Genomic DNA, 7,310 nt, shown 5'->3' with positions numbered 1-7,310 from the left:
TACGACTTTCGATATTCACAGAAGGTATTTAGGAGTACTAAAGTTAGGATTTTGACTCAGTTAAACTTAAGTTTTGGTCTTCAGTTAAACTTAAGACAAACTTAAGTTTAACTGAGACAAAATCCTAGTCGTAAAGTTAGGATTTTGTCTCAGTTAAACTTAAGTGTGTCTTAAGTTTAACTTAGGACCAAAATGTAAGATTGACTGATAAAAAATCCTAGCTTTTGTACTCCTAAATGCCTTCTGTGAATACCGAAAGTTGTAAAGTTAGGATTTTGTCTCAGATTACTTTTGTGAATCGGGCCCACTGTGTTCTCAATCCTCAACATGAGAAAAGCCTACCATCACAAAGAACTAATACCATAATTGAGGTCATTGCAATTGAAGTACTTCCTGACTCTCTTCGCATCTTTCTGTCAAAGAAGCTTCTTCAGTTTCAGTCCTACACACAGCAGTCGCTCCTGTTGTTTAAGGACATGGGAAGTTATGTTAAATACTCCCAAGATGCCATCTTAGTTTTCATAAAAGACTTTGCACTCATTAAGAAGTGGTTAGAAAGGTGTGTCCATGATGATCAGAAAAAGGACTGGTTCTCAGTGGTGTAAAGTGCTTGCTTGTTCAATCCAGAGTTGACTACTTAGCGTATTCAGTTTCTGAGAAGGACATTGCACCAAACATTTCATCCATTGATGCCACAAAATGCCACTGCTCCAGACTCTAGAAACAGGCTAGAGATGATGCAAGTGTGTGTGGTTTGGAGGCAGACCCCTCACAAAAACAGGTAACCATGATTGGAAAGCAGCCTTTGTTTCCTGGCCTTTCAATGAAACTAAACATAAATATACTGTCAGAGAGACATGCTCGTGTTTATACCATAAATAACTTCTGGTATGTCTGTGGAAACAGTATGTATTGAGGACAAATAAAGAACCTCTCTTCAAGTACTTTGTCTCTTTGGGGAGGAGGTTATATTCAGTGCCCACGTTACTCCTATCAGCTCAAAGTGCAGGTGTTTTGTTATGATATAATGTTTGGATGTGGAAAAAATAATCTTTCTGGACTGGCACATGTTCAACAGGAATATGAACGTGTAGAAACACGTGTTGTAACTATATACCTGCAGTCGCTAGTCCTTTGGTGGTGGCTGTCTGAACATGCCTTGGCAAAGCAATAGGTCTCCCCTTTGAAAAAAACATCGGATTTGCCAATGTGTTTTAGCCATGTTGTACACCAGTGTTGCTGCTGTTCAGCATGGCTAAATGTTAGTGAGGTTAAAGAGAGTGGAGTGGATGTAGTAAAGTGGAGTAGAGTGTTATGGAGTGGCTTACAGAGTCTTGGAGTGGCATAGATTGGTGTGGAGTGGAGTGAAGTGGAGTGGCATGGAGTGGAGTAGTGTAAAGTGTCATGGAGGGAGGATAATGTCATAGAGGGAGTAGAATTCCATAGAGTGGAAGGGTGTAGAGTGTTTTAGAGTTGAGTGGCATAAAGTATTATGGAGTGGTGTCGAGCAGAGTGGAGGGGTGTAGAGGGTGTTGCCTTGAGTGGAGGAGAATTTTGTAGAGTAAAGTGAGTAGATTGTCATTGAGTGGAGTGGCACAGAGGGGAGCAGTGTAAGAGAGTGGAGTGGCATAGAGTGGAGTACAGTGTTGTAGGGAGGAGAGGCATAGAGTGGACAGGAGGGGGTGTGGTGGAGCAATAAAGTAGAGTGGAGTGAAGTACTGTCTCGTAGAATAGTGTGGACTAAAGTGGTAGTATGTTGTGCACAGGGGGTTGAGTAGAGTGTCATATAGTGGAGTAGTGTCATAGAGATTGCATAAAGTGGAGAGGAATATTGTAGAATGGAGTGTCATAGAGTGGAGTAGAGTGTCATTGAGTAGAACAGAGTTTAACGGAGTAAAGTGTCATTGAGTGGAGTATTGTGGAGTGGAGAGTCATAGAGTGGAGTGTCGCTGAGTGGACTACAGAGAAGTGGCGTAAAGAACAGTGTTGCAGAGTAGATTGGCATAGAGTGCATTGGTTTTGTGTAAAGTGGTGTAGAGTCCAGTGGCATAGAGTAGAGTTTCATAGTAAAGTGATGTCCCTTAGAGTGGAGAGTTGCAGGGTATAGTGTAAAGGTGTAGAGTAGAGTGGTGTAGAGTGCAATGGCATAGAGTAGAGGGGTGTAGAGTGCAGTGGCATGGAGTGCAGTGGTGCAGAATAGATTAGAGTGGCGTAGAGTGTAGTGGTGTAGACTGTAGTGGCATAGAGTGCATTGGCATAGAGCGGTGTAGAGTTGAGTGGTGCAAAGTAGAGCACAGTGGCATAGAGTGCAGTGGCAGAGAGTGCAATGATGCAGAGTATAGAATGTCAGTGGTGAAGAGTGCAGTGGTGCATAGTAGAGTGGGGTGGAGTGCATTGGCATAAAGTAGAGTGGCGCAGAGTAGAGTAGAGTATAGAGAGGCATAGTGTAAAGTGGCGTAGGGTGCAGTGGTGCACAGTAGATTAGAGTGGTATAGAGTGTAGAGGTGTTGAGTGCATTGACAGAGCACAGTAAAGTGGTGCAGAGTAGAGTGCAGTGGCACAGAGTGCAGTGGCACAGAGTAGAGTGTCACACATTAGAGTTCAGTGTGTAGAGTTGACTGTTGTAGTGTGCAGTGGTGTAGAGTGCATAGCTTGCACTAGTATAGACTGCAGTAGCTTAGAGTGGCGCAGCGTAAAGGGACATAGAGTGCAATGGTGCAGAGTTGTGCAGAATGCAGTAGCATAGAGTGTTGCAGAGTAGAGTATAGTAGTGTACAGTGCAGTGGTACAGAGTAGATTGGAATATAGTGCCGTGGCATATAGTGTATGGGTTTTCAGTAGATTGGTACAGAGTGCATTGGCATAGAGCGCAGTGGCGTAGAGTGCTGCAGCCTAGAATAGAGTGGCATTGTGTGGAGTGGGGTGGAGTGAAGTGTTGCAGGGAAGATTGCAGTGGCGTAGAGTGGAGAGGCAAAGAGTGGAATGCTGCGGAGTGGAATAGTGTGGAATAGAGTGGCATACAGTGCATTGGTGTAGAGTAGATTGTTTCAAAGTAGATTGAAATTGCGTACAGTGCAGTGGTATAGTGTAGAGTGCTGTAGAGTACAGTGGCGCACAGTAGACTAGAGTGGCTTAGTGTGGATTGGCGTACAGTGCGGTGGTGCATAGTAGAGTAGTGTGGGTTACAGTGCATTGGCATATAGTAGAGTGGTGTGGAGTAGAGAGGTGGTGAGTCAAATAACGGAGGATGGAGTGGTGCAGAGCAGAGTGCAGTGACGCAGTGTGAAGGGTCATAGTGTGGAGTTGTGCAAAGTAGAGTGCAGTGCCATGGAGCGGAGCAAAGTTGAGTATGCATGGTGTGGTAGCGCATTGCCTTTACAGACAAAAACATCTTCAGTTGAAGTGACCATTACATTTGTACAGATATACAGTTTGACTGATAAAAGTATACAGCACACAAACATTAATGTGTGGAAATGTCATCACCCGGTGTACTGATTTGTTTTAATCGTACTAAAATATGTTTCCATCACGCAGAATCACCCAAAAATGTGCTTCATTTGTGCTTTCCATATTCTGAAATATCTGCACAGTTCATTTACAGACATTTAAATTATTTGGTTTGTGTGGGGAAAAAAATAACATTGCACAGCTCATCCTGAGTAGCCAGCATGAGTGTCACAGACATAAGTCCTCTCACTTTGAGGTCAGAGAAAGAAAAGTTAACACCTAGCTCCCTGGGAGACAGAGCCTGACATTTGACGTCTTCGAATGCAGAGCAAATGGAATAAGATAAGAACAATATTTAAAGGCTTGTTTACAGAAATTCAGTTCTGGTGGAAGAATACAGTAAATAGGGTTTGGGCAAGGAAAGGGACGAACTCAAGCTGGAAAGCCCGAAACAAATAAAGCCAACAAATAGAAACCAAGCAAATGTGAGTTACAAATCACAAAGCCAATGGTAAGCAATGGGTGGATGGCATTCCTAGGGAAGCTTTTCCGAATATCCCCAAGATGTTGTAAGCAAACCAGACAAGAAATGTAACTATCACACCAGCTTGCCAGAGCTCTTAGCTTTTAAGAAAGATTGTTTGAACTGGTGTCCAATACAGCGGTTGTCAGCGAATGCCCTCCTTATCATCCATTGGTCCATGGCACCTCCTTCCTAGGTGTAATGATGTAATTTACACTGATGTCATCACTGTGACAAGTCATGATATATAATTTCAGGTAATTGCATCATCATGCTAGTTAGAAAATCCAAAATCTGAGTAGCCCTGCCTCTTTTTGACCACAGAATGTTAATATTTAGTTTATTTATTTATTTGCAAAGTTTTATATAGCGCTGGCTAGACCCGGAGGTGTCAGAGCGCTTTACATGAGGATCAGCGATTTGCAGGTTACATAATTACATAGCCAAGTATAGATACAGTATGGAGACATGCAGTGGAGTCACAGGGCTGATTGCTCCAGCGGCTGTCGCCATTTTCAAGTCTTGATGAGCTCACTCACGTCTTCCCCAATACCCCAGTCACATCGACACCTCAGCACCTGGGAACTGACACAAGTCGAAAAAGATGGACCTGGGATAGAGAGCCCAAAGAGTGCGGCCATTTTGGATCCAGGACAGTCTTGCCGACTGCCTGTTTTTTGTTTAAAACAAGTAACGGTACATGTAGTGAGTAAGAAGGTCTTCAGGATCAGATCTATTGAGGAAAGACTTACGCCCTAATGACATCTGATGCTATAATGTTTTTCTCTTCAGTTCGCTGATGTCGATAAAACAGTCTGATTGGAGGATTTCCTCTTTGTCATCGGTAATGTTTTGATACATGGCCCTCGCTGAATTCCATACTATTTTGTACTGTTTCAGTTTTTAAGCCAGCGATTTTGACATGATATACAGTCCTGAACCCATATTGTGTGACATTTCAGCCAGTCCTATATTTTGAGGGAACATAAAGTTATCAAATGCTTCTTTATGATTTGGGCAGAACATTTTCTAGTGCTGGACTTTGCTTCAACAATATAAGGCATTATGGAAGTCAGAGTCTTTATTATTTCTACTCAACTAAATGGACCAACAGACCTGAAAACAATGACTTGTAAATGTAAAAAACATTACCATGCTTGCTTCTTATGTATTTGTAACCATAAGGACACAATTAAAAACAGAACCACAAGTCCCAGAATGCATGCTGATGTTGGCTAAAAAGCCACAAATGGCAGAAGGTGTTTACATGACATGGGGTTACTTGGCAGTTATGCATCATTATGGTGCTGTGTAACCACTGCTGCCTATCCAACTCACTAGGCACCTAAGGGCAGCTGCCCACAGCTTCTCACTGTTCGTCCACACTTTGGTGGCAGATCACCCATTACCAGTGGTATTCAGGTTGGCACTTGGTTCCTTTACCTTGTTGCTAGGAAGACAATTTGCTCAAGTTTAGGAAACAACTGAAAACTCAGCTCTCCCAACAGGCTGTTGTCTTGTCCCCTCCTAATATCCAGACAATGTCTTTCCTATTTTATTTAGACTTTGTCACAGCTCTGTAATCTTTTACTCTTTTTCAGTAAAACCACCTTTCAAAGTGCTTAAAAGTGATTCACTGGTTGTCCTAGTGCTGTCCAACAAAGCGATAAAATAAATACATCAATAGATGACTATGGGTTGCAGTATTACAAGTTCCATAGGATATAATGCAACTTGTAATAAGGCAGACGGGAGATCCATCACATTTGTAACGGAGTATCCCATCTGCAACGGAGTATCCCGTCTGCCAAGATCGTAATAAGGCCCTCAGACAGAGTAAGTATTCAGAGATATAAACACCTTCCCTTGCATTTCTTTGCTCCTGTGCTAAAGTTAAACTCATGTATCTGGCATCAAGGAGGACACTCCGTGCTCCACTGCCCAGCTCCACAGCACAGTCAAGCCTCAGTAAAGTCGAGAAGGCAGTGTTAGAGAAAGCAGTGCCTTGCAAAATTTGCAGGTGATGCTTCTCAAGGTGATCTACACGCCTGGATTCACACTCAGTCTGCAGCCCTCATGGTCCTAGCCGAGGTCTAAGCATTGCTCTGTGGAGATGGAAATAGGGGTGTGGTGAGTGCCCCAAGGCCTCACTGTAATCAGAGGTAAGGCAAAAGAGCTTGCACTCTTAAGCGTTCCAAGACCTCCAAGTACTGTGCCCTGAACCCTCAGAGCACAATCAGAGGCAAAGGAGTTAATGCTCATACCTGTTTCAAGCCCTCAGAAATGGATTAAGGTAACTGTGTAGAATCACAACAAACTATATATCTCTTAAGATTAATTCCTGGATGGCTCTTAATCACACTATGGACAAGGCTGTAGCACCGAGACCACCTTGCGTCAAGGAGCTGGTGATGAACTCTTCATTCTTCACCCAGGAATATCTTGTCTTCTTGATTTCTCTGTTACTATTAAAACAGTCAATCACCACTCATATTTGTATCCTCAGATAGAGCATGGACATTGATGTTGTTGTCCTTGACAGGTTTGTAGCAGATCATTTGACTAACTGTTTCAGTAGATCTGAATTGGCAGCCTTAATCTAGCTCTCTTAGCTTGCCAGAGGGAGGACCACTAGGATCCATTTTGGTGGCAGCCATTTTACATATTGCCCTTAGACTTCTTCCAATCATCTTCAAGCACCCAGGGAACCTTACTCCCAAGATGCTGATGATAACCCATCACTGACAAGGAAACAATCCTGCTCTGGTCCATCAGCTGCTGCTTGGAATTCTCCACCTTTTTACTCAACCCTGGAGAGTTCTGAGAAGATCCATTACATGTGCAAAATTATACAAGGAGGATCCGAAAAATGATGATGCCCATGTTAATTCCTGTAGAGAAAAAACTCTTGCACCTACTGGAAATACCTTTAGACCGAATTTTATTCTGTTCAGTGGTTTTAGAAGAAATACAAAGGGTCAAGGCGAGGGAAAAATGTAAAGATATTGTGGCAATTGGGCAGCCCTCTTGGACTCTCCAAATCTATCGTTCAAAATTGAAAATAATGGCATCTGAATGGCCCAGAGAATTTTTATCCATTGGTCAACTGCAGATTTTCAGATTCTTGGAGGATTTGCAAATCCGGTCCGTGTGATTAACTAGCCAGATCTGACAATTTTGAGGCACTGGACATTACAGGAGCGAGGCACTGAAGCCTACTTACTGGACGAAATGTCAGGGAAGACATAAAAAGAACAGACCGCATGCATCCCTTGAACCTAGGGAGAATGTGATCATGACCCCAAATATTTTTTTAACCCCTTAAGTGCTGCGTCGG

Source organism: Lissotriton vulgaris, chromosome 9 (assembly GCF_964263255.1).
Source record: "Lissotriton vulgaris chromosome 9, aLisVul1.2, whole genome shotgun sequence".
In the NCBI taxonomy this organism is placed as follows: Eukaryota; Metazoa; Chordata; class Amphibia; order Caudata; family Salamandridae; genus Lissotriton; species Lissotriton vulgaris.
The sequence above is the reverse complement of the archived record's forward strand: the minus strand, read 5'-3'. Positions refer to the sequence as shown.